The sequence below is a fragment of the Chelonia mydas genome, chromosome 4, assembly GCF_015237465.2.
Source record: "Chelonia mydas isolate rCheMyd1 chromosome 4, rCheMyd1.pri.v2, whole genome shotgun sequence".
NCBI lineage: Eukaryota > Metazoa > Chordata > Testudines > Cheloniidae > Chelonia > Chelonia mydas.
The window spans coordinates 37,617,944-37,645,783 of NC_057852.1; the positions used below are offsets into that span (position 1 = coordinate 37,617,944).

At 38.4% G+C, this 27,840-nt stretch overlaps 1 protein-coding gene across 5 annotated transcripts in view; it reads right to left on the reverse strand.

Annotated features, from left to right (window-relative positions):
* NDST4 (N-deacetylase and N-sulfotransferase 4) overlaps positions 1-27,840 on the reverse strand; it is a 253,236-nt gene that overhangs the window by 202,553 nt on the left and 22,843 nt on the right. The gene's annotated exons all lie outside the window — the stretch shown is intronic.

Genomic DNA, 27,840 nt, shown 5'->3' on the forward strand with positions numbered 1-27,840 from the left:
AAGGGACAATAAAATCACTGTTACATGTTTTATGTATTTTTGGCCTGTGTTTGTGAACTGAGGCTCCTACAACTGAAAGAAAGAGGGAAGAGAATAGAGATGAGCAGCATTTAAATAGTTATTACCACTACCTCTTGGGGACACAGGGTGCAATTCAGTTCAAGACAAAAGGATTGTACCCATTATGCCAACTCTGAATGAACCCATTAGATGTTGCAACTCTCATGCTAATGGATCTTTTGTGTGATATCTGCTCTATGAATAGAAGGTTTTTGTCTTCACTGCATTTAGCATGTCAACTTTCACCAGCAGGAAAACTTATCTTAAAAACATGTTTACAAATAGGATGCAAAAAAGGATACAAGTATGAAAACAAACACCATCAGTGAACACTGTTAATGTTTGTTAATGAAAATTCATAAATAGCCTGGTTCTCCACTGTCTATCACCTTGTGTAGATATTTACACCTGTGCAAAATGGGTATGAAATTCTACTCAAATAGAATTGGGGACATTCTACACACACTTTGCAGATACATTGAAAAATGTAAATGAATGCAAAGAGATAAGGCAGTGGGGAAGCAGGTCTCTTTTGTAGGGTTATAGATACTAAACAAGGTGCAAGACTGTGGTGATTCAGGCCCATACTTAGGCCAGGTCTACACTACAAACTTCCATCAGTATAACTACGCCGCTCAGGGGTGTGAAAAATCCACATCTCCGAGTGATGCATTGCTATATAGATGGAAGGGCTTCTACTATTGACATAGCTACCACTTCTGACAGAAGTGGATTAACTATGCTGATGGGAGAAGCTAACCCAGATGCAGATGTACCAGCGCAGCGTTTTTGGTGTAGATCTGCCCTCAGTTCAGGTTAACTGGTAAAATGAGTGACAGTGAAGTATCTGACTCTCCATTGTCTGTGCAGAGTTCACATTGCTGTGAAGGTAGTATGTATAATCTCAAAGGGGATGCTATTTTAAGTCACAGTAGTTGCTGCTTGAATTTATTGCACTTTATTGGAGTGAATATAATTTTTCTGAGTCAGCCAACTGAAAGGGAATTTTTTCTTATGACCACTGTGAGAACTCGCTCCATTTCAAATAAAAAGTATTGTCATTTAAAGAGAATTCTACCTGCATTTAAAAGCTAAACAAATGAAGCGACTGATCTTTATAATTTGGACCATGACCCAGTTGCATATTTGAAGAGAACTGACAATTTTTTTTGCAATTCAAAACTTTTACATACTTTTTTTATATTGGAGGAATGCAGCAAACAAAATCAGAGAACAGTTTAAACAGAAAATAGGTGTTTTGAATCCAGCCTAAAAGATATGGACATGAAAATTGAGGCATTAGAAAGCAAAAAGCTTTTATTCTCAGTATTGAAACATACTTTTTTGTGGTTGCTATGCTACCAATCTCTGCACCAATCATACAGTGCTTTGAACTATGGCATGAATCAAAGGCTACTTTTTGAAAACAGCACTTGCCTTAAACTGAAAACAAATTTGGGACCTGATCCTACAATGTTCACTCATGTGGGTAAATCTTACACACATGAAGAGTCTAATTTAAATCAATGGGACTACTCACATGAGCAAGGCCTACTCAGTATGAAGGAGGGATGCAGCACTGGGCTCTTGGTACTTTCCACTTTTACAGGCTCTGGACTTTAAAAAATTCACAATGAATGATCGTTAAGAATACAAGAATAAAGCTCAATTTTTTTGTTCTAAAATTTATCACAAGATCAAATGTTTTTTCCAGCTGTAGTTTATTATTGCTGTAAGTGAAATTAAATAAAGTCTGTTTATCTATTTAACTAAATATCGACACTTGTCTAAAATATTTAAGATCTCTACTTCACTCAACCATTTCCTTTTCCCCTCTCAGCCCATTAGAAGTCTCTACTTACCCTCAACACATTTTTAAATAAAATGTCTATTTGATATCACCAGTATTATGGTACTCAGATCAGAGTGTAAACATGTTTCCATAACTGCCTGTAACATTACTGGTTGAAATGTATATAAAACCAGAAAAAAACCTTTAGCAAAACACATTTGCATTACATAATAGTAACATAAATACCCTAGAGGCATATGATAAATCACCCAAATAATCAGGGAAGTACCTTGGCATGAGGAAAAAAGAAAACCTTTATGATAGCCAAACGTACCAAAGAGGCTTTCCCAAATATAACAGTATTGTAAGAAACCCTAGAATAAAGAAGGTCCTTCAATAAATAGGGCTGTGACAGCAGCTGGGCAACAGCAGGTGATCCAGCACTCTGATCACTGCAATTTCAATTAGCTGCCCCCATGCACCTGAATATGGGAACTGTGCCAAACTGGTAGATTGAAGATAGGCCGAAGAGAGTTAAAAGCTAGTTGCCACATTCACTCAGAAGGTACAAAGGCACAGGAAGGAAAAATGAAGAGAGAGATTGATGGGAAAGAGGTGAGTGAAGGCTTTAGGGCCAAAGATATAGGTCTCTCCCCTGTTGGGTTTATGAACCTTGGAGCACCCAGGATATTGTTAAAGCTGCTGCACAATCTGTACAGGGAGTGGAAATGAACTTTGTAAATAAATCACTAAGTGATTTATTTATTATGGAGTTTTCTAAATTGTTTGTCTGGAAAAAGGCAGGTGTATGACTAACCAATGATTCTAATTTTTTTGTGAATAATTCCTTTAGAAAATATGTTTACAGCAGCTAAAAGAAAAGAAGAAAAAAGTAATTAAACCAAAGAAGAGACAGTCAAAAAGTAATGAAGACCATGTAGGGAACTTGTATTTAAAAAGCTTAAGTACTAGGGTTAGAGAGGAATTATTAGGTGTGTGGGAAAATTCATAGCTAATACAGTTTAGGCTGTATGGCCCTGATTCAGCAAAGTACTTAAACATACCTGTAACTTTAGCTGTGTCAGCATTCCAACTGACTTCCATGAGACTGTGTTAAAATACCTTGCTGATACCAGGGCTTATGTAAGGGAAAATATTCCCAATAATGAGCTCAAATGGATTGTGTGATGGGGAAAGAATGAAAGTCCAATTGTTTTGTGCAATCTGCTTCCAGAGCACTAGAAAATATACTATAAAAACTAATCCTGCCATGGCAGAGAGGTGTATCACATGATCAAATGTTTTTTTCCAGCTCTAGTTTATTATTGCTGAAAGTGAAACTAAATAAAGTCTGTTTATCTATTTAACTAAATATCATATTTATGGCTTAGAGACTTTTAAAAGTGATCACTGATTCTGGGTGCCTCAATTTTTGGCTACCTATCTTGAGATATCTCAAAGGGACCTGATCTTCAGAGGGTGAGAGCATTAGCCACTTTTGAACCCCCTTCCTTCCCCGCCTCATCCCATTTGGAAAGTTAACTCCCCTTTGTGCTTTTGAAAATCTCATCCCATATGATTCCTCAGTTTATCACATACGTTTGCAATTAATTTACTATACTATACGGTTATGACCTCCATAGAGAAGCTGCAAAAAGAGAATATACCAGTCTATAAATATCTAAGGGTAGTAAAAATAAAGATGGGATTACTGAGTACTTTAAGGTGTAATGACCTGAAGTTGGAAAAGGAAAAAATCATGTTATATGTTAGCGCAAAAAAAAAAAAATCGTAATGGTAAGGTCAATTGGGAAAAGGAATAATTTAACCAGAAAAAGTCATCAGGGTACCATCACTAGTGAGGGGATGTGAAAATTAGACATAACAAGTAGGGAAATATTGTTAAAGTACAAAGCTCTAGTAAATATTCTCTAGGGAACAATCTTGCACTGATAAGTGGCTGGACTAGGGGACATAGTGGTTCTTTTACAACTTCAGTATTTAGGAGTCAGCTTGTAACTCCAGCTGTTGTTTACAGATGATCCAGGAGGTCCCCTTTCAGTTCTGACATCTATACGATGAAATTCATCCCTGTGTTGGTTTTTGGCACGAGGTAAATTTCACCCTATGCTGATTTATATTTCCAAAGTTTTTATTTTAATACCTTTGTTGCATGGAGGGAAAACATATTATGACCTGCATGGGACTTTAAAAAAGTTACCAGACATTCAACGAAAGGCGCTCTCACTATTGTCACCAGGTATTGCCTATTTTCTGTCTACTGTCCACAAGTACATTAAGTATTCTGTAATGATAACACCAGTAATTAATTATTGTAAGCTGAAAAATATGCTGCTCAGAGACTTTTAGCAATCATAAAGATTACTTTCTGTACTGTCAATTTCTGTACTATGGAATTACAAGGATTTATTGTACTGAAAAGAAAAAGCTGTTGGCTGATAAGATCACATATCAGAAATATGCAAAAAAGTTCCCTTTACATTTGGCTAAAGCAGAGACAGCATTCATCTTCTGCATCCTAATTTGGACTCAAAAAAAAAGTGAAGGCATGATAATGTAAAGAGTGCCTCACCAATCTGCTTTTACTGCATTCAATCACAGAAAACCACCATCTACTTATTCCACTTACAAAGAGCTCGTTGAATAGAAGTAATTGTTATATAGGGTAGGATTCTGTCTGGCCCTTGTATTTATGTGCAGTATGGGGAAATCTGCCATTCTTTGCACAGCCTGCATAAGTCCCAGGCAGAATTGAAATGGCTATTCCTTCCCTACTACTCCTAAAATGGATAGTACCCCAACAGGGGGAGGGAGGAGAGGCCAGGTAATGTCCCCATTTCTTCTATGCATTGGTCTGCAGAGAAGAGGGAGTAACCTGTATCCCATAAAGTGGTATGGGAGTATGCCCTGTCCTCCTGTTTGGTGGACAGAAAGCTCAGTGCTCCCTGCGGTGGTGCAGCTCTTACTATGGGTGGTCACTTAAGGCATGACCTATTCTTCATCGGTTGCTAACACTTTGCATTTCTATAGTGCCTTTCATTTGACGATGTCAAAGAGCTTTACAAATATAGGGCTAGATTATAGCAGGCCCTTCTTCAGATTCACCTTGACAGCTACAAGGGGCAACCCCAATTTCAGTCCTCAGTTCAAGGATCACTCGCAATTGCAATCTTTGTGCTAACCTGACTTCAGGGAGTATTCCCTCTTAGAACTCTCTGGGGTGCTAACATCCCCAAAGGGGAAGAGGAACATGCTGCCACTCTTCATACTTTAAACTTCATCTTCATTCATATCAGATAGTGATAGCTCATCATAAAATTAGAAGCTTCCCTGCTACTTCTGTCAAATGGGAATTCCAGTGAATTTCTCTGCTTGCACTTATAGGACAGCATTTACTTGTTGGGACATTTGGTTCAAAAAAGAAAGAACAGTCATTGGAAACACAACAGTGATGCAGAGCATATTCAAAGAGACTTCAGAAGTGTGGCCTCAGAGAATAATCGAAGTTTGAAGTAACTCTGTCTTCATGAGGCACAGGAAGAATCTATGTTTCTGGAAGGAAAGAAAATGTAGCCAAGTCTGTGACTTGGACACCAATAGTATAAATAAGTTAGAATAAATAAATAACCACAGAGATTCCTGTTCACATGAACAGGGTTGAATTGTTTGCTGTGTTTGGGAACAGGAAATAATTTATTGTGGGGGGGCAGATCCTTAGAAGGTGTAAGCTATCATAACACCACTGACTTCAGTTTACTCTGTCTGAGGACGGGCCCCATGGGCTTCATTATACTTTTAATTCCCCTCATTTCAAACTCTCCTCTGAGGCACTGAACAGGGATTATTTTGTCAGGTCTTGGTGGGCATTACCCGCATGTTCAATTTCCTGCAACTGCAAGGCAGCAGGTAGGTAAATCTTGTTTTTTCTTGTCTATTTATAAGTTCTGTCTTTTACTTTCTCTGAAGCAGCTTCTCTTTTGCTTTGTTTTCCATAGTGATACATGAATTTTTTGTAAGCTTTATCCCAATAAAACATCTAAATATCACTTTCACTTTGCAAAACCAATACACTTCTCTCTCCTTTTAAAATTAGATAGGCAAGAATGCATATAGAACAAAACGGAGGTAAAAAAATAAATAAACCGAGACCTCATTCTACACAGAGACCTTTCCATTCCACCTTTTTATCCAAGCCTTACCATTCCTTGAATTTTTCTACTGGCTTGTTATTTTCTTATGCATTAATTCCAAGCTTCTCCAGTTCCTTTCCAAAGCACTCCATAAAATACTTTGTCTACATCTCTGCCTTTATCTTTTCTAACACTATCTCCTGCTGTCTACATTTACCTTGAGATTTTTCTTCCTGACCTCTTGTGTTGCCCAGTCCTATCATGTCATTTTTTAATGCTATCCTTATGCTTAGGACAGCCTCCCAATTCATGTGCACCAAGCTCTTTTCCATTCATTCCAAGATCTAAAATCTCTCTTAGTCTGTGATGCGGCTATAATGATCATATGACACCCTAAGTTTATTCTGAAATGTATTTGATTATGCAGTTAAATTTCAGGTTACTCAGGGCAGGGACCTATCATTTCTTTGGCAGAATTCATCTATTTTGTCTAGTGTCATGTACTTGTAGCAGTGCATAGATAACTAATAATAAAAATTACAAAGTACTGCCCTGGTATAACAAAAAGGTGTCCTTGCAAAAATACTGTGTAAACCACATGTAAAAGAGCCCATGATGCCTAAAAGCCTGGCTCCTGCTGACTGGTAAGGTTGATATTTAGAATCTCAGGAAACAACTCAGGAACTTCTATGAAATAAAAGAGCAGAAATGAAAGATGCATAAAGCAGACATATCTGCAAGAGTCTTTGCAACAGGGCACCAAGGGGAGACATAACTGATTCAGTGATTAATCACCTTTCTAATCTGTGATTTTAAAAAGTTAAAAACCTTATTTTTTTGTTCTAGTAACATTTAAAATGAGAGACATCAAACTCTTATATTGTGTTGCCTTCCCTAGGAATTCATTTTAAATGCCTAAAGATGTCTCCCTCCATTGACTGTTAGAGATATCTCTGAAGCTATCAACATAATATCTCATTTCTGTGATAAAGCAGCTATGCCACTGGCTAAAATAAATCACAGTCAGCCTAGGAATGCACAATGCTCCTATATTGCATTAAGTGGCAGCTGCCACTCTGAGGCCATTGCTGAGCAGAGCATTAGGACTGAAAAGCTCCTTCTTCAGCTTTAAAGTATATGGTACAACAGCTGCAGGATAGCTCTATGGAACTGCAGTGAAATTCTCTCTGAATTCCAGTTGTGTTCAACAGCCAAAAGATAATGATGCGGTCCTGAATCAAAACCCCAGGTCTGCTCACCCATGAATGTTAGTGTGGAAGGAGGCTAGAATCTGAATTCAGATGTGGACTGAATCTAAATTTTGAAGCACTTTCTATCAAACTCCAAAGATGCACTCATCCAAAGTTTGGAATGTTGGAAATCTGGCCTGGACCCATATCTGGTATCATGACTTGTTAACACTTTTTCACCCAAGTTCTAAATTTATTGACTTCACTACCAGCCCAGAATTCAGACTCCTATCAAATGGTGACAGCTCAAAAAGGTAACAAGAAGGTGTGGCTATATCCAAAATTGATCCATGTCACATTCTTTAGTGCTGCGATCCATCTGCTTGCCTCAGCTTCAATGTCTAAAAGTTTTGCTTCTGTTTTATGGATGGGTTGGGGAATATAGGGTGTGGTGCACATCACCTGCCAGTTGAAGATCATTGGCAAGAACATTCACTCCACTTTGGCCCATTACAGAGCTCCCAGTTGGTCCCATTATTGTCTAACTATTGCCTCACATCAGGGACAAGACTTCAGAACATGGTGCTCCCCATTTGAGTGAGAAGAGTGTGCCAACTAGGCTTCTTCCTGAAAATTTTGACTAGCAGAGGGAGTAGCAAGCCACCAAGTCTCCCTCCCCATAAAGAACACAGTAACCAGAATAAGCGTTGTGTGGAGAAAGGGCTTCAAGGGTTCTGTAGATTCTGTATCTGAGCAGCAGGGAGGATAGCGGCACAATCAACAATAACAGATAAGGGAGGAATACTTGGGGAAAGATGAGTTCAGTTTTGTCCATGTTATATTTCAGTTGGTCAGACATTCGGCAGATGTTTGAGAACACTCTAGCTTGGAGGTGGAGAACAGAGTTACAGGGCCAGTGAAGACCTTAGCACCTTCAAATTCCCTCCCCATTAAAACTAAACTCTGGTCCTTTCTGCTTAATCATGCATACCTGAAAAGACATTTCTTAATCAACACTTGGGATTTTGAGGATGATAAGCAGCAATATTACATGTACTGTGCATTTACATCAACACTTAGCAAAACAACCTGGATCCCCTCAGTTGCTAAACACAGCTCAGGCCTTCAGTAATAAACACAGGTTTCATCAACAGCACCAGTTACATCCAGGACACTGAATCCAGTAGCTAATGGATTTCTCTGTAACAGTTTCTTGAGTAAAAGCAAAAAAACCCAGAATCATTATCTATTCATAGGGATTGGTCACTATCAGCATAATGCACTTTTTAATGTGTTTACTTGTGGTTTACTAAAAGATATAAAAATATATCACAGAAAGTGTTTAACTTACAAGGCAGTCTTCTCTGTGCAATTTAACTCCTCAAGTACAGTTGTCTTTCTAATTGTTAAGTCAGAGGATTTCTATAGTTTGGTAACATGATAGAGAAATCACCTCTAAGTCTAGATTGAAAGTTGTGACTATCTAAGGGCTATTTGATGGCCTACATGAAATCAATTTGGTGTTCAAATTCAGCTCCCCTTGCACAGCAGGACAAAAACACCAGTGCTATCATCCCAGTTGATACTAATTATGGCCCTTGATAAATTCTCTAGAGACAAATTAAGAACTGACTGCCTAACAATTGAATTGTTCTATTGTCTCCACAGATGTTAAACTTCACATGAAGACTTTGCTTCAGCTCCCAAAGTCAGCCCCATAGCTCTGTCTTACAATCTGCCTGGGAGAATGGGAGTTGGACACCATATGCAGGACTTGATCCAGCTCCCTGAAAGCATTCCAGCACTTCTCTCCTCTTCATCTGCCTGAGGGGTTAGGTTTCCTGGGCAGGACTGGATCCTTCAGATGTTACCCTATATACTGGTGTATACAACCCATTCAGCCGACATGAAGGTCAACTCACTTGCAGAAATGTCCACATTTAAATCATGAGTGGGTTCAAGGGGTTGCTTATATAAAAATCGTTTATATGTTAGCTTCATTGAACTGTAGTTTGCAGCTTTTTGTGTCTTATTTCCTAAACTTTAACAATACTTCCTTGTTTTCATAGACTGGGCTAGAGAATTTCCGGCAGCTTTCTCAAACTTCTCAATCATTTTACAAAATCACTTCAGTCTGAAGTCAAATCATCACAAAAACTCCTAAGTCAAATGCAGCCTAATATATTGCATACAGCTTTCCTTGTGCTTTGAATCTATTTGTCTTTTATCATTCTTATTGTTCCATGCCACAGTGCATGTCCTCAGAGGCAATAATCAGACATATTAAGCACCATGCCTAGTATAATAAACTAGTGCCTGATTTAATCATCCTATATACTGTCACCTCATTTAATTTAGAATGCATTCACCACATACACTGCAGTTTAGCATCCTGTTCACTTGCTCTAATGCAGCTCTGAAATGAACTAAGAGCTCTTGAGGGTTTTTCCTATTATTTCTCAAGCCTATTCTCTGGTCAGTGTGCCTTCAACATCCAGTATCATATATTACCAGCTTTTGATTCTTTGCTCCTAGGCCTATTTTATATTTATTCCTCCCTGAATAATATTGTATTTTACTAGGCCAGGCCTGTAGAATTACCTAAATCCTTCTGAATCTGATTGCATTGTTCTTACTTTTTCTGATAACTTTCTAGTTTCAAACAAAGTCAAATATCTTGTCTTCAATACTATGCTCCCAGGCAGCTACACAAAGCTGATTTCAAGTCAAGAATGAAAAAAGAAATCTCCAGAACAGTGGGCTGTCTCAGACAATCTGAGGTCCAGGCATCCAACCATTTACAAAATGAGAGAAAATGTGAAATGCTAATGATACATTGGACAGGGAAAACAGAGACACCAGCAGGGATTTTTTTTTACCTGCATTATTCCAACAGCGTCTTTGAAAATAATTATGCCTTTTTGTACTATTTTCTATAGACCCACATGCCTACTATGTTATAATTGTGCAGTCCCATGTTTGAAATCACTAATTAAAATACATTCACAGTAAGGCTATTCATCGAAATGGAATAGTTGGGGTGGACATGGAGCAGATTTATGAGATTAAATCAGCCCATTACCTGTCAACAAAGCACAGTGAGGAAGGAGGGAAAAAAAGCCTAAATCAAAATTATTCTACTTTCCTGGATGAGGGAGCCATGATTTGCTGTTTTTACAAAATTACCCAATGACGATTCATTTTTTTTCATTTTTCAGAAGATATGTGGGGCCAAATTCAAACTAAAAAGTCCAGTGGGGGAGAGTGCAATGCTGGAAAACCATCAACTGGACGACCTTAAAGGAGTCATTGATGTCCCAGACATGGGGGAAGTTGTCACAAGTTTGTCACAGCAGCTGGAAGTGTGCTTTCCAGTGTGGGTAGACAGGCATTCTAGTGCTACTCTAGCTAACACACTAAAAATAGCATGGGGCCTGAGTGGGACGGACAGTGGATCAGGCTAGCCACCTGAATACAAACCCAGCCAACCCCTGGGTATGTACTCTGGGGGCTAGCCCAAGCTGCTATGGCCACACTGTTATTTTTATGCTGTCTTGAGCAGAGCTAGTGCATGGCTGTATACCCACTCTTTGAAGCACACACCCTGCTCTTGCGTAGGCATTCCCATAGTGTGAGTTGCCAAGGGGCACACTCTCAGAATGCGTTCCCTCAGCAACCTGCCCTGGCAGCAAACTACAGTTTGTGACCTTCAGTGGGAATCCCTGGATAAAGAAGAATCCATCATTGCTTTTAGCAAGGTGTACTGTACTATGACAGCAGTGGTCAATCTAACCCAATTTAAACAATGAATACATTTAAGACAGTCTGGGAAACTATAATTTTAGTCAGTGTTCCCCATGACCTCTAGCAAAGAGGCTGGAAATATAATTTACTGGTATAGTGGTGGTATATGCCAGTCTACTGATTTATTGTTAGTAATTAAGAACTGGATTAATTAAGTGATATTTATTGAGAACTGGGTGGGTGCTCAGCACTGTATACATATCTATTAAATCAAACTATGTGTTTTGCTATCTTTTCACTGCTTCATATGCTTTTCATATATAAAAACCCCTGTTTCTCACATTTCTCCTTACAATGTTTTGTTTGTATCAATTATTTTGACATTTTCTTTGGAGGGCAATTGGAATCTACACGATAGATAACTGCCTATAAAAATGGCCTAGAGTTTCAAAAGATACTTGTAATTCCGAGTACCTCCATTTTTGATGGCTCAATTTGAGATATCTTCAAAGGGCCTGACTTTCAGATGGCAGAAGTTCAGAACTTTTTGAAATTAGGCCCACTTTAAGGAGTTTCAAGTTGGTCATACAAAATTTTGGCACTAATAGAACTAGTTTGTGCTTTTAAGATAGATTGTGCACAGTTTAATTCCATCTCAAGAAATGGGAATGTTCACTATCCAATATAACTGCAGCATGGAAAGAGATTAGTGTCTGTTCAATAATAAATTCTCTTCTATCCAGTCTGGCAGTCCTTGGGAAAGTTTATGATTCCAGACTATTTGTCAGGAACAGGAAATACAAAACCTAGAGTTCCAGCCAAACCTATTTAGGTCATTGAGCATAGAAAGAATTCACATTGTTCTAGGAGGAAAATGTTGCTAAATTAAAAGAGCTTCTGTGTAAGAGGCAATGCTTGCAGCTCTGTGTCTATTATATTCTTCTTTCAGGTCTAATAAAGATGCCTCTAGAAGACAACACCTTTATAATTGTAAGAAATCTTAGACTTGGATAATTTGGTAGAAAGTTCTTAGTTAGCAGAAGATTCTAGCATGTAATGAAACTCCTAATCTACATCCTCAGTGTATACTTTTTTTCAGGGCAGGACAGTACATCTTAAAAATATTTACAGCATAATATCCTTTTTTTGTGGTACTGGCAATGCCTTCTGTACTTACTCTCTTGAATTATCATCTCTAAAAATGATTCAAAAGTATTCCAGTATTATACTTAATAATTTCCTGATACATAGGCAGCTATGTATTGATTTTCCATTCCACATGGATATGGCTAATAAATTTGTGCCAATCAACTATAAAATTGTTTCTGGGGACATCAACCCCATTTAACACATCAATAATGGTTTTACTCTCCCTGTCACTTGAACATATTGGGTGTGAAGAAACTACTGTGGTTCAGGATACTGTGTATTTTTGTTTCATTATTATTGTATCTGATGTTTGCCATGAGGTATTTTCTCAGGCACACACAATCCAGACATGAGCTGATGTGCCTGCATATATATCTCACTTTAGAATTGGGACTGAGGTAGAAATCATCAGAAATACAGTGGATGTGCAATGTATCGCTATAAGATAGTGTGTAATATTGTTGAACAGGCTGGAAAACTACCTTAAAGCAAATACTATAAAATAATTCTTTCTTCTTCTCCCATTCTGTGAGGAAGAAGGTGCATCTCTCCTTCCTTTAGCTTTGTATGGTTCCATTTTGCAAAAATGAGTAACAGTTTGGACCATGATCTGAAATCTGATGCATATGTGCAAGCCTGGTATGAATTAAATTGCAGGAGCAGGACTTTACTCTGTATTTAACAAACGGTAGCTGTGTTATGAAAATTAAGTTGTATTATTTAATATGAATTTAGTATGTAAAATATATTAGCTATCTAAGGCCATATTTTCAAAACTGGGTCCTTATCTTACAATAGACTGAGTGCAGGCTGGCTTCTACAAGATCAGACCTTGAAAATGTGCCTGAAGAATTTGCATATAGAAATGTGGTGTGCAGAAACCCCTACTAGCACAAAAATAGCTATTTCGATACCACTTTAACACACAGTTCCTTGTTGTTCATGAACAGTGCTATGATTTTATCATGGAGGTCATGGAATCAGTGAATTTGAGTGAAGTCCATGAAATCTTGAAAATGGCTGCAAAAACACATTTGATTAGGCCCTCAAACTGAGTGGGCTGGATGGAGACAGTGGGGGCAGCTGAGCCAAACCTGAGTGGGACTGCGAACCTGTGTGGCAAGTTGCAGTGCCCCAAGCAGAGAGTTGCACCCAGTGCCATGGAGCAGAAGCCACCTCTGTGGGTGAGTGTAGGATCGGCTCACTATCCAGTCCCCGTGGTCCTGCCCCTGGACCTGACCTTTCAGCACTCTTGCGGGTATGGTGAGGTAGTAAAAACTACAGTATCTGATGACTGTTCCATGACTTATCTTTTTTTTTTTTTTGCTGCACCTCTGCCATGGAATTTCCTAAACATTTTCATGCCAAAAATGTAGTATTATTCATGAGCAACATTTGGTGAATTGATACTGTGACGGTGCCCCATAAGGCTTTCTGGAAATATGCTTATGGATATATATGACATAACTGGAATATGTTCTATGCTACATATGCCATGTAACATATCTATGTAAAGGTTATGATCTACTGAATCTATTAATCCTATTTGTATGCATGTATCATTTTCGTATTCAAAGTTATGAATATTGGCTGTGTACTGGCTTGATTTCTAAATAACCTTAGTAGAGCATTTGGTCAGTTCCTGGAGAAAGGAATTTGCAAAGTTAAGTGCTCAATCAAGAAGCACTTAAGGAACAATGCATCTTGGAATGCTCCAATCCACATAAGAAGTCTTCCTGGAAACATTCAAGATACCATGTGGGCAATGGCTTCTGCCTGTAAAAACTGTGAGCCATGCATGGACATTTGACTTGCCCAGGTGACTTCAGAACTCCATCTTGGAGCTGGACTTTGCAAAGGAGAGAGGAGGGGGTCTCCACCCACAAGAGAAAGTCTATTTAAGCCCATGGGAGACCCCTCCATTTTGTCTTCAGCTGGCTAAGGAGATAGCCTCTCCACCCCCAAGGATACCTGAAAGAAACTGGAACAAAGGACAGTAACTACAGGAGATGTGAGTGCTTGCTGGACCCAGACTAGAAGGAGGCTAGTCTGTAAAAGACAGCTTACTGGAACTGATGAGGTTTTTATCTGTATTTAGTTTGATTAGACATAGATTTGAATATTTTATTTTATTTTGCTTGGTAATTCACTTTGTTCTGTCTGTTACGACTTGGAACCACTTAAATCCTACTTTCTGTATTTAATAAAATCACTTTTTATTTATTAATTAACCCAGAGTATGTATTAATACTTGGTGGGGGGGAGAGGCCAAACAGCTGTGCATATCTCCCTATCAGTGTTATAGAGGGCAAACAATTTATGAGTTTACCCTATATAAGTTTTATACAGGGTAAAACAAATTTATTTGGGGTTTGGACCCATTGGGAGTTGGGCATCTGAGTGTCAAAGACAGGAACATTTCTGTAAGCTGCTTTCAGTTAAGCCTACAGCTGTTAGGGGACATGGTTCAGACCTGGGTCTGGGTTTGCAGCAGGCTAGTGGGTCTGGCTCAAACCAGGGAGGGCACTGAAGTCCTAAGCTGCCAGGGCAGGCAAGCAGGTGCAGAAGTAGTCTTGGAACATCAGGTGGCAGCTCCCAGGGGATTTCTGTGATCCAGTCCATCACAGATACATTTTCAGGTGCAGCTTAGGTGATCTGTTTTTAAAACTTTTCTTAGATCCCTGCATAAAAATTGCTAAACCTCAAAAGGTGTTTTGTAAAAATCACATGACATTTCAGTGGATTCATTGACAGAAGAACAGACCCATACATTAATATTTGAGTGTGTCTGCCATAAATATAAAGGGAAGGGTAAACCCCTTTAAAATCCCTTCTGGCCAGAGGAAAAATCCTCTCACCTGTAAAGGGTTAAGAAGCTAAAGGTAACCTCGCTGGCACCTCATCAAAATGACCAATGAGGAGACAAGATACTTTCAAAAGCTGGGAGGAGGGAGAGAAACAAAGGGTCTGTGTCTGTCTATATACTGTTTTTGCCAGGGATAGAACAGGAATAGAGTCTTAAAACTTTTAGTAAGTAATCTAGCTAGGTATGTGTTAGATTATGATTTCTTTAAATGGCTGAGAAAAGAACTGTGCTGAATAGAATGACTATTTCTGTCTGTGTGTCTTTTTTATAACTTAAGGTTTTGCCTAGAGGGATTCTCTATGTTTTGAATCTAATTACCCTGTAAGGTATCTACCATCCTGATTTTACAGAGGTGATTCCTTTACTTCTATTTACTTCTATTTCTATTAAAAGTCTTCTTGTAAGAAAACTGAATGCTTTTTCATTGTTCTCAGATCCAAGGGTTTGGGTCTGTGGTCACCTATGCAAATTGGTGAGGATTTTTACCAAACCTTTCCCAGGAAGTGGGGTGCAAGGGTTGGGAGGATTTTGGGGGGAAAGACGTATCCAAACTACATTTCCCAGTAAACCCAGTTAGAGTTTGGTGGTGGCAGTGGATATTCCAAGGACAAAGGATAAAATTAATTTGTACCTTGGGGAAGTTTTAACCTAAGCTGGTAAAAGTAAGCTTAGGAGGTTTTCATGCAGGTCCCCACATCTGTACCCTAGAGTTCAGAGTGGGGGAGGAACCTTGACAGTGTCATTTTTAGTTTTACCTCTATTCAGTAGTTCCTGGAACTCTCCCTCTTGTTTTTGTTTCTTTCTTACAGGTATTAATTTGTTTTCCTGCTGCTTGAACACCTTCTCTATCTCCACCCAGCCTATTCTTGCTGTGAATATGTTCTTAATTAGTACTCTAAAATGTGGGTTTATAATTATAATATAGTAAGCGTAAAGTAATAAAGAAAAATAGTACTAAAGAGGCATCATTATTTTCTAAGAATAAATAAGAAATATGAAACTAAATCTTTCACACTTTCTATTAAGTTGTACCAGTGATTTCTGCATTAGCTCATTCACAGAGGTCCCACCTTTAAAGTTAAATTCTGCCTTCTATCACACCTATGGAATATGTCAATCCTCAATTCACCAAAGTAAAACTACTTCCATGGTTAAAATTAAGCTTGTGCTTAATATATTTGCTTAATCAGAGCCAAGGTGGTTTGTATGAGTATAAAGAGAGAAGAATTTGTCCTTTAGTATTAATTTTCTCATGGGTTTGCCTGGACTGAATCATGGTGTTTTTCACTCTACACATGTTTTATTTATAAAAGAAAGCATTTGCAGCAGTATCTTTTTTGTAGTTGTGTTAATTAACATGGCAAATAAATGAAACTTACAAGATTAAAGGTTTTCCCCGGTTGATGAAAGCATAAGCTAGTACTATCTACTTTAATACTTTGACAATCCATACTTAAATACAAGTGCACCCATCTTCTAATTAAGCTTCTAACAAAATCATATTCACAGACTTGAAGTAATTAAGAGCTTTCCATACCATATCAGGAAGTTAAAAGACTTTCAGGGCCATATGCAATTGTGTGGGTGCAATGCCAAATAAAAAAGATTGTCATAAACTACAAGAAAATGTGCAATTCAAAATGCACTGGAAGAAATTCATGCTGACATAGTATGAGCTAGGTGTGGCATCATATTTCTAAAGTAAGCAATAAAAAATATCAGCAATTCTTACATGTAACGGAAAAATAAAAACAAAAGCAAAAAAAAAAAAAAAAAGGTCTCTACCGAGAAGAGAGTTTTTCATGGGTATGTTTAACAAGCAAAGATATTCCAAAATAAACTTGACTGAAGTACATTTCTGAATATGGTGCCCAGGAAATAGTCTATTGAAGCTTTAATGTAGATCTGTGCAGATATGTGGTTTACATCTGGGCATCCACTACTGTGCTATCATATTTTGAATCGTAGGATTGACAGAGCAGAACCCTGCTGAAGCCCTACATTTGAAAGCCTTTGGGGTGGATAAGAGGTTACCCAGTACTACCATCTAGGACCTCTCAGAAATGAAGGCACGGAATCACTGAAACTCAGCCCTGTCTACCCTATCAGAATCCACAGCTGTATCAACCATAGCTCTATGGTATCAAAGGCTCTTGATAGCTCTACAGTAAAAAAAAAAGAAAGAAAAAGAGTGCGGACAGTTGACCTTTGTCAATAATCAGAAAGAAATTAGATGAAGGTTTCTAACCATCAGAGGAGTGCGGTTTTGGAATAGCCTTCCAAGGGAAGCAGTGGGGGCAAAAGACCTATCTGGCTTTAAGATTAGACTCTATAAGTTTATGGAGGAGATGGTATGATGGGATAACATGATTTTGGCAATTAATTGATCTTTAAATATTCATGGTAAATAGGCCCAAAGGCCTGTGATGGGATGTTAGATGGGGTGGGATCTGAGTTACTACAGAAAATTCTTTCCTGGGTATCTGGCTGGTGAATCTTGCCCATATGCTCAGGGTTTAGCTGATTGCCATATTTGGAGTCTGGAAGTAATTTTCCTCCAGGTCAGTTTGGAAGAGGCCCTGGAGGTTTTTCACCTTCCTCTGTAGCATGGGGCCCGGGTCACTTGCTGGAGGACCACGATTTGAGGACTTCAATAGCTCAGACATAGGTGAGAGGTTTTTTGCAGGAGTGGGTGGGTGAGATTCTGTGGCCTGTGTTGTGCAGGAGGTCGGACTAGATGATCATAATGGTCCCTTCTGACCTTAATATCCATGAATATCACTGACTAAATCAAACAGTGAAGTCTTTGTACTATGCTCAGGTGTAATAGTAGACTGACAGATGTCCAAGGAATCAGAATGGCACCAACTAAAGTTGCTTCACCATTACCTTTTATATCAACATGTCCATAAAGAAAGATATGACACTAGACAGTAATTTTCAAGACTACCAGTGTTGACAGATGGTTTCTGAAGCAACTCATTTGAAGAAAACTGGCATTCTGTCTTCCTGGAGGGAAGAATTGATGGACTCCATTAATAATGGAATCCACTCCCCATCTTCTACCATTGCTTTCTTCAACCATCGGGGAATTTGCCCATCCAAGAGGTTGAAGGCTGCAACTTCCAGAGAACTCATAGCTGAAACTTGAATGGAGAAAATAGTGCATTTCCCCTGCTGGGATGAGGTTGCTCTTACAAGCCCAGACAGTTGAATCTGAACATAATTACCTGCACAGAGAGATGATATTCAGTATGGCACTGTTCTTTAAACTAGTAGACAAATGCATAACAAAATCAATAGCTGGAAGCTGAAACTAGCAAAATTCAAACTTGAAATGTTGCTCACATTTTAAACAGTGAGGGTAATTAACCTTTTGGAATAGCTTGTTAAGGGATATAGTAGTTTCTTTATCTCTTGAGGCCTTGGAATAAGGATTGGATGATTTTTTTTTTTAAAGTACACTTGAATTGAACCTAAAAATATGGGATTAATGCAGGAATCACTGTGTTATGGAGGAGGTTCCACTATGTTGTTACAATGGTCCCTTTTGACCTTACTATTAATGAATCTATGATTATATCTTCAAATCAGAAAGACTACTCTTCACAGCAGTCAATAGATCACTCTGTTTCAACTGGAGACAGCCAGGACTGGCTAACTATAGGGAGAAGGTTTCAGAGTGGTAGCTGTGTTAGTCTGTATCAGCAAAAATAATGAGGAGTCCTCGTGGCACCTTAGAGACTACCAGATTTATTTGGGCATAAGCTTTTGTGGGTTAAAACCCACTTCATCAGATGCATGGAGTGAAAATACAGGAGCAGGTATAAATACATGAAAGGATGGGGATTGCTTTACCAAGTGTGAGGTCAGTCTAACAAGATAAATCCATTAACAGCAGGATACCAAGGGAGGAAAAATAACTTTCAAAGTGGTAAGACAGTGGCCCATTACAGACAGTTAACAAGAAGGTGTGAGTAACCGTAGGGAGAAATTAGTATTGGGGAAATTAAGTTTAGGTTTTGTAATGACCCAACCACTCCCAGTCTCTATTCAGGCCTAATCTGATGGTATCCAGTTTGCAAATTAATCCCAGTTCTGCAGCTTCACGTTGGAGTCTGTTTTTGAAGTTTTTTTATTGAAGAATTGCCACTTTTAGGTCTGTTATTGAGTGACCAGAGAGACTGAAGTGTTCTCCGACTGGTTTTTGAATGTTATGATTCCTGATGTCAGATTTGTGTCCATTTATACTTTTGCGTAGAGACTGTCCGGTTTGGCCAATGTACATGGCAGAGGGGCATTGCTGGCACATGATGGCATATACCACATTGGTAGATGTGCAGGTGAATGAGCTTCTATTTGCTTGGATTGGTTTTGATATTCTACACTTTAAAGTTGCCATAATGAAAGATAAAAACTGAACCTTTGAGTAAAACTACAACGAAATCAAGACTTTTATTATGTCTGAAAAAGTGTAAACAGCTGAAAAGGAAAAGTAATCATACTGGTCTGTGGTTATTGATTTCAGTCATAACTATGTAGAAACAATGAGACATTAGAGATGCATTTCTCACTCCATTTCCACCAAAGCAAGAACCAGGCAGTACTGGAAATTTCCCATGCGAGACTCTTCTTGTCAGGCTTCCATCTGGATTTCCAGAGGAAGGAGGTCCAGATAATTCCAGATACATATTTAAACTTTTGAATACTTTGAAATTCATCCATTACACGAAAATTCACAGGACATGGCAAGCATTATGCAGAATCCTAGAGTATGCCTAAAGTGTTATAGAAATGTAAACCAAATAAAAATAAGAGCAGTTAAAAGCAATTATTAAAAAGTATGTGATGTACCTGACACTAATTTGGATAGAAAGAATCTGATCTGAAACTACTGAAGATCAGAACAACAGAGCCAGAACAGGAAAGTGTCTGTGGAGTGCTGACTGTTCTGCCTAAACATATTAAAAATCTGAGCACATCTCTGTTCCAAATGCCAAATTAAAAATTATCTAAGTAAACCCTACAGGAATCCAGGTGGTAGCTGAATTTCAATCTGGAGACGATGCAGGATGTATATTTAGATGTTCATGGTAGGATGGAATGTGATTTCTTGTATCAAGAAACATATTTGGTGTAGGTGCTGACAGGAACATTAATACAGCTAATGCTGCCAACTTGCTGTCCAACTCACACAGAAAATACACAAGAAAAAAACCTGTTATTTTGTCTTGTTTGAGAAAGTGGATCTTATTGTTGCCCAGAAACTGAGGCCGCAACAAAAATTAAAAGTGTGTTTCATATTAAACATGTCTTCAGGTGTCAAGAGCTATTGTTTAAATGCCTTGCAGATACATGGTGTGCTCAAGAAATAAATGCTGGTTATTTAGTCTCTGGCACAGAATAGAACCTTTCCAGCTTAAATGTCTATCTGCAGGTGCTGGAGTTTCCTGTTAGTTAGTAGCTGATCTGAGCACTGGCTCTAGAATAAAAAAAAAAAGGATAATGCTTAACAATGGTGAGTTAGACGGAGATGTCTTCTAGCGGCTTCCCCAAAGATCAGTCTGAGGCCTGGTATTATTTAACATCTCCAGATTCATAGAGTTTCAGACAAGAAGGGACCATTAGATCATCTAGTCTGACCTCCTGTATCTCACAGCCCACTAAATTTCAGCCAGTTACCCTTACACTGAGCCAAATAACTTTTGTATGACTGAAGGATCACTTGCATTTGGCTAAACCACACCTTCCAGAAAGGCATATGGTCTTGATTTGAATACATCAAGAGAGGGAGAATCTATCACTTCCATTAGTAGTTTGTCCCAATGGCTAATCGCTTTGACTGTTAAAAATGTGTGCCCTTGTTTGTACTTAGAATTTGTTTGGTATGAAATTTAAATCGTACCAAGGGGAGAAGTAGGTCAATGGCATGTTAATTAAATGTTCAAATATACCAGACTGGAAGGTCTTTTGTCAGGGTGGACAAATAATACTGGTACAAGTTAGAAGAGCCTTAAGGCTGCTCTAATTGGTGTGTAGAAACAGACTGGTGCACGGTGGCTCGAAGGTTAGGGGAGACCAAAAGCGGCTTGAAGACCTGAACTGCACTGTGTGTTTCTACTTGGATCACAATGGGGGACAGTGAAATATTACGTACTTTCAATACTGTAGGGAATCTCCTATGTCAGAGTAACTTGTTTTATCCCTAAAGCCATGTCTTCGTAGTGCACTAGTGTGCACCAGATGGCATATACATTCTTGTGCACACCATCATGTTGCACACTACCTGTGCATGTGTTCCTTAGTGCATATTGACATAGTCTAATTTCAAACAGTACTATGTCAATGTACACCAAGGGTGTACATTTAATGGGTGCTAGCAGGGTCCACATGTACAGTTACTGTGTGACATGCTGGTGCACACTACAATTTACACTCCAGCAGGTGTGCACTAATGCATCGTGTAGACAAGCCCTTAGACACAGCACGGTTTCCTTTCAGATAAGAAAGTTTTATTTTTAAGGTATTTTTTTAAGTGGAACCACAGAGTGAACAAAATAGCATATGTTTAAATTAAAGGAATTCAAACTAGGCTTGTGGACTTCCCCCCACTTTCCAAATGACAGGATTTACAAAAACTCAAATTACATGGGATTCACCCATCCTTCATTTGGATAAGCTTCAGTAGACATCCAAATTTCAAGATGCTTATCAGTTTATTGAACTGACCTTTCAAATCATTTGAGGTTTTCTCCATCAAACATAGCCATTGAGCTATTTCTGTTTCTACAAAACAGAGATTCTGATTTTTGGGGTACCACTTTAACAGGGGCTCTTACTAATGTATTTAGTCCCATTTCTTGCCAGATAAAAATAAATTTCCTCTAAATTAAATATATGCTTTCTTAATTTATTATTTTTTACAAACCTCACATAACCAATGAAATACATATTTCCCCCTAGATTTTTTTTTAATTAGTACTAATGTTTATTCCCAAATTCCCTGTGATAACCGACAGTTGAAGTTAGTCCCCATCATTTTTGGCAGTATAATTATTTGCAACAGACCAAAATCTCAAAAGTCTTTTAGGTCTTTTTCTGTTATGTTTTGCCTTTTTTAAAAAGAGCAGAAACAAAAGGCAGCATTTAGACTGGACCTGGGAAATACACAAGACTAGACAGGATCAATCTGATGACTAGGAAAATAAGCTTACAAAATGGAACACTATGAAATGGTTCAGACTGAGAGAGAGGTAGCATATGGGATAGTGGATTCAGCATGCCATTATCAGCTTAGGATGGCAGATGTCTGACAGGTTCAGCCTGATCTCAAGGCCTTATTTTAAATATAAAGACATATTTCAATTCTTCAGAGAGATTTGGCATGGCAGCTGGAGAGCAGAGTATGAACAATGCAGGTGAGAAGTATGAAGAGAATAAAGCAAGTCCTGACAATTAATCACAGATGTCAAGAAAGAGTCAAGAGGCTCCGCTGGGTTGGACAAAATAGGGCCTTCCATATGTCTCCATTTTTTCCCCAAGCATTATTGTGACTCTTTTAATCGATGACTAAATTAATGTATTGGTTAGCCAGTGTGGACTCTGAAACTCAGAAGTGTTTCCTTTTTGACTTCTGAATATTTTAGGACAGTGCTAACTTCATTAATAAAAGAAACCACAAAAAATAGCTGCAAAAGTGAACTACCTGTTGTGGCCCTCTAGGTCAGAAGTGATGGAGTAGCCAATTCATTAAGTAACTAAATAATATTACTTCAATATTTAAGATATTCCTGAGGTATTTTCTATAATAAATTCGGGGAAACATAGGATATACGGCAAGAACTGAGGCAACTTTACTTATCTAAAGCAAATTTGATGGGTTTTTAATCTGCTGAAAGGGGATTTTCCACTGCCAAAATTCACCCAATACTCATATAATCTCATTGATTTTGCATGTTGTAACTAGAGGTAGAAATTACACCAGAAACTGAGAAGATATATTAATTAGGGAAAAATCAGAATGTTCTCTTACATATTTTAATTGTTTCATTTTTATTACAGATATCAGCTTCAAGAAAACAGGCTTGTAATACAATCTGGTTAATTAATATATTAATGCTGAAGACAAAAAGCCACAAAGTCTTAAAATAATTATATATTTACACACACACACAAGCACACACAGAGTGATGTATAATATAATAGAGATGGCCTGAATCAGTCCCAGATTTTTAAAGGTATTTAGGTGTCAATGAGATTTAGACTCCTAAATGCCTAAATCCCTTCTGAAAATTAGATTTAGGATCCTAAATCAATTAGGTGTTGCAATATTGAAGGCAGCAACACATAGTGTCTTCAAACATCTGGGCCTTAGTAGCTAAACTGTCTCTATAATGGACAGAAACCAGTCCACAAACTCCAGACTTGGGAGTTCAAAATAAAGAAGGGCCTCATCCAAACTCTCTCATCTCAACTCTGAATCATGATCTAAATTTTGGATTTCCAGGATGGGCAGAACTAAACACCACATCTGAAAACTCCAGAACCTCTGATCCTGGGAGAGACAGGGTTGCAGGGGAAGATGGGGAATAATTTAAGCTTCCAAACCTGGCTTCCAAGCCTTCCAAATTGGCCTTTTCCAGAATTGGCATTAATTGTCATTCTGAATCTGAATACCACCACAGTTCGGATGTATTTGGATCTGGAGTTAGAGCATGGCTCCATCTCTGATAAATTACAGGACAATTTCTTTTTTTCATCTATGTTTGATAATGTATAACTCCATTACCTGGATCCTGCATGGGATTTTTGTCACTTACGTTTATTTTAAGCACAATATGAAAACAAAAATGAAGGCAGCCTGCAGAGAACTAGCATAGGTGGAGAGGGAACAAACTCAGGAGTCACAGCAGTGTAAATGGAAGTAAAATAAGGTAAACAAAACTAGAAAAAATAATGGAGAACTTCGGTTAGAATCTGAGCCTTCCTAATGGCAGGGGAAGAAGGGGAAGATGTGATAGAATTTCCAGAAGAGTGATTAAGCAGGGTATGCTCTCTATCTCTAACTATAAAGACATTTATATTTCACTGAAAGAACAAACCAAGTGCTAAAACACAAAAGTTACTCTGTCATAGGTCAGGCTAATGCTCATCTACAGAGTTTGTACCCAAGACAAGAAATAAATATGTGGTGATGATGGGTGGTGGGTTGAAAAGAACATTTCACATAAATTAGCCTCTGTTTTGATTTCCCTCCCCTCCCCCTTATGTGAGTCTGTTGACCCAAGATGGAAGAATAGCTTTGATCCCCATTAGAAAGCTGTGCTACTGAAAAATGTGGACTTGATGTTATTGTACTTGTCAAGGCTGTGAATGTTACACTTGGCAAGACTTCCCAGAAAACTCTACCTAGCCGGGCCCCAGAGTAAGCAAAAAACCTTTCAGAGAAGTTGAGTTGACGTGGTCTGTGGTGCTCCATAACAAGAGAAGTGAACTCTGAACACCAGAAGACAACATTTGCTGGATGGCAAATCCATCTTTGCTATATCAGTGTGTATCTCTGTATGGTTTTGTTTGTTTTTAATGTGTTGCTCAATAATTCTCATTCAGGTCTTCATCCAGCAAAGCATGTACTTTACTTGAAGCATATGAATAGACCCAGTGACTTCAATGGTGCTTAAAGTTAAGCTCATAGCTAAATAGTTTGCTGGAATGAGATCCCAGTTGCTGTTCCTTTTGACACTCTGGCCCAGATTCTCCTCTCATTTACACTGGTACAATCCCACTAAAATCGGGTCAACGGATAACCTGAGTAACTTAAAAGGATTTTGTCCTCACTGCTTAGTTTTATGGAGAACTTTGTTGGACAAATTAAAGTGAATGAAAGTTGATGGGGTATATTGGTTTGCATGCACTGAGGAAAATATAGCACTATAAAAACATAGACAGTTGTAAAGAACATTTCTGGAAGTTCTTATATATATAATATATATTCCTAACTGTCCCACAACAAATGAAGGGAACTGACTGCTTTCTTCTTCTTCTGAATGCTTTCTAAGGGCTAAATTGTGCTATTTAGACACAATCCTGAATATAGTGGCATGTCACCTCAGAGACAGCTTCAGGAGGACTCCTGTCTCAGGGACCTCCTAGGTATGCAGAGTGTGTGTACAGGATACAGCATCCTTCAGGAGTGGCTTAAACACATTAGGGTTGTGCAACCAATTTTTCTGGTGCATGTGGCCCATTCTGAAACCTGATGTGGAAGGAGGGTCTAACTTCTCCCTGTCCCAATTGGGGCAATTTGCATCATTGAGAGAAGTGTCTGTACCTCCTTTAGCCTAGCGCTGTGATTGACCCAAACCCTTAATCAGGGACAGAAGGGAAGGAGGGTAACCATGCTTCATATCATGGACAATCCCTTCTTGGTGCACGGGGGTATGTATGTGCCTGGGCATTTTTTGCATGTCCCTCCCTCTCCACAGGCAAGTGTAGATGAGTGTGAAGCCATGACATGGAGTCCCCTCCCTATCAACTTTGGGGTGGATGTGTCATTCAAAGACAGAGAGTAGAAATAGTCCCTGCGTCCCCCAAACCCTTCCGCTTGAGCCCTTGTTCACTGTGCAATGACCTGGAACAAATGGCTCTAAGGCTGTGAAGTAGAAAATATAGAACTGCTGGTTCTTCCTCTTGTTTCCTGTATACCTTGTATGTATTATTGTTATTATTTTGACACCACATGATGATATAATAATAAAAAAGGCAAACTCCAAATTTTGGAACACAGAATTGTCCACATCAGCATTAGATCATTAGTTCATATAGTTCAGCAGTGACCAATTCTGGATATTCCAGAGACAGGCAATCTTTGTCATGGCCTTTCTACTACCACAGGTGTTGTGGATGGGAGTTGGGAAGGAGAGTGGGATTTCTTCCTGATCCCTGTAAATTCTAAATCATGAGTCTTTATTTATTGAAGATATGCTATTTAGCATTTCAGCTGCAAAGGACAAGAGGGAGCTTCTAGCATTGTTCACAATAAAATTGTTTTACTTTTTTATTTTAAAGTAAACAGTCCAGTAACAGATTGATGCACAGTAAATACCTTTTGTATTCCAAACCATTTCCGATATCTGAGTTTTAACAAACAAATCTAGTATTCCCCATGCACGTTTGTCAAATCCCCGGATAGTAGGATTTATTACAATATGTTACCATCAGTGAAATTTCAGCTGGGGTTAATGGCTCTGAGTGATTAGCTGTGAGAAGTGCATGAGCACAAGACAAGTTTGAACAAAGTATACTATACATTATCTTTGGCAGTGGCTGTTTTATTTGTTGGATGTTGTTGTGAGGTCACACAAGGCTCAAAATAAACTCTGCCTACAGGATTAAATATAACTTTTAATTGTAGTGTAGCTGATACAATATCCTAATCAGCATCCTATCTCAAGTTTATAGAATATGTTATAAACATGCAGCGTTAACCTTCATCGATTTCAAGGACTCTGTCATTATCCCATTTTCCAGGGTGAGGTGATTTCTAATTATTCCGCATTCTGGTGTTTAATTTCATCTGATAAGCTTGAAACTAATAGAGAAATGACTTTGCTTGATTCTGAGCACAAAATCATTTGCAGAAAATAGAAAAGGGAAAAAAGTATTTGGAAGTAATGCTATAGACAGTACTACATAGATACTTTCACATAGATACTTTTCAATTAAACAAGCTTCACCTACAATTTACTTGAAGGCCATAAAGATATGTGTTCAGTTTGCCCTTTCTTACAGTAAAAAACAAAAACAAAAAACAAAAAACCCCTCTAAATTGAAATGAAATGGGTGATCATTTTGTCTTTTGAACAAAACATCTTTACAAAATAAACTGCACTACCATGAGGTCCATCGTTTTCATTAAACTCTTGAATTAAAGAGTCTTTTGAGTTAAAATTTCAGAAGATTATTTCACATTCTATGATAGAAATGTAAAGAGCAGTGCTTTCTTGTTTGAATTGTCATATGACTCCACAGTGAAACAGTGCTTTTGTTATACCCCTTTGAGAAAACAATAGATCTCAAACCTCCTTATTATCCCTCCCCCCCCAGACTGAAAAATTAACCTCTTTAATGATATGCTTTGTTAGCGTAAGCCAAGCATGTGCTAAGTGGTTTATGTGCAGCATGCTGACTGGGCAAAGTGCACCATGGGGTTAATAGGTACCTATGCTGATTATGCTTGTGGTGAGAGAGAAACCTCTGACTATTAGCTCTCAACATTATTTAAAAACACATGCAAACTATTATTCACTGTACAATTGAACAGTACTTATTGTTCATTCTTTTGAGGACAAAAAATTGTGTTTTTTTTTTGTGAGCTCCATTTTGCTGCACGTGCATGTAAAGGCTAAAATCAATAGCAGCAGGTTGATGTAAACCAAATTCATTTGATTCCTATCCACCACTGCCATTATGCAGACAGTCAAGTGTGTTGTATTTAGTTCCTGCAGTACTTATTAATCCCAGGCACAGCTTGTCATCAGGGAAAAATTAAACCAGATGAGAAGCAATCAAGCCATTCTGGAGAGGCTGGAAACATCTTCCTTCCAACTGCTTCCTCCTACATCTGAGACTTTACCCTCTCAATGCCCCATAAGCAGCTGTATGGGACACAGCTGCTCCACCTCTACTTAAAGAGTCTTGAGGACTAGTGATGTCATTGCTTTCCTCCTTATCCATTTGGCAATGAAAGCAAATTGCTATTGGGGATGGGGAGGGATACTAAGTTAAAAGTCATTTTCTCTCCTGATCTAGTGTATTTATGCTGCAGAGATCAGTCCACATAAAACACACATTTACATGATCCCTACCTTCACTGACTTAATACGTTTT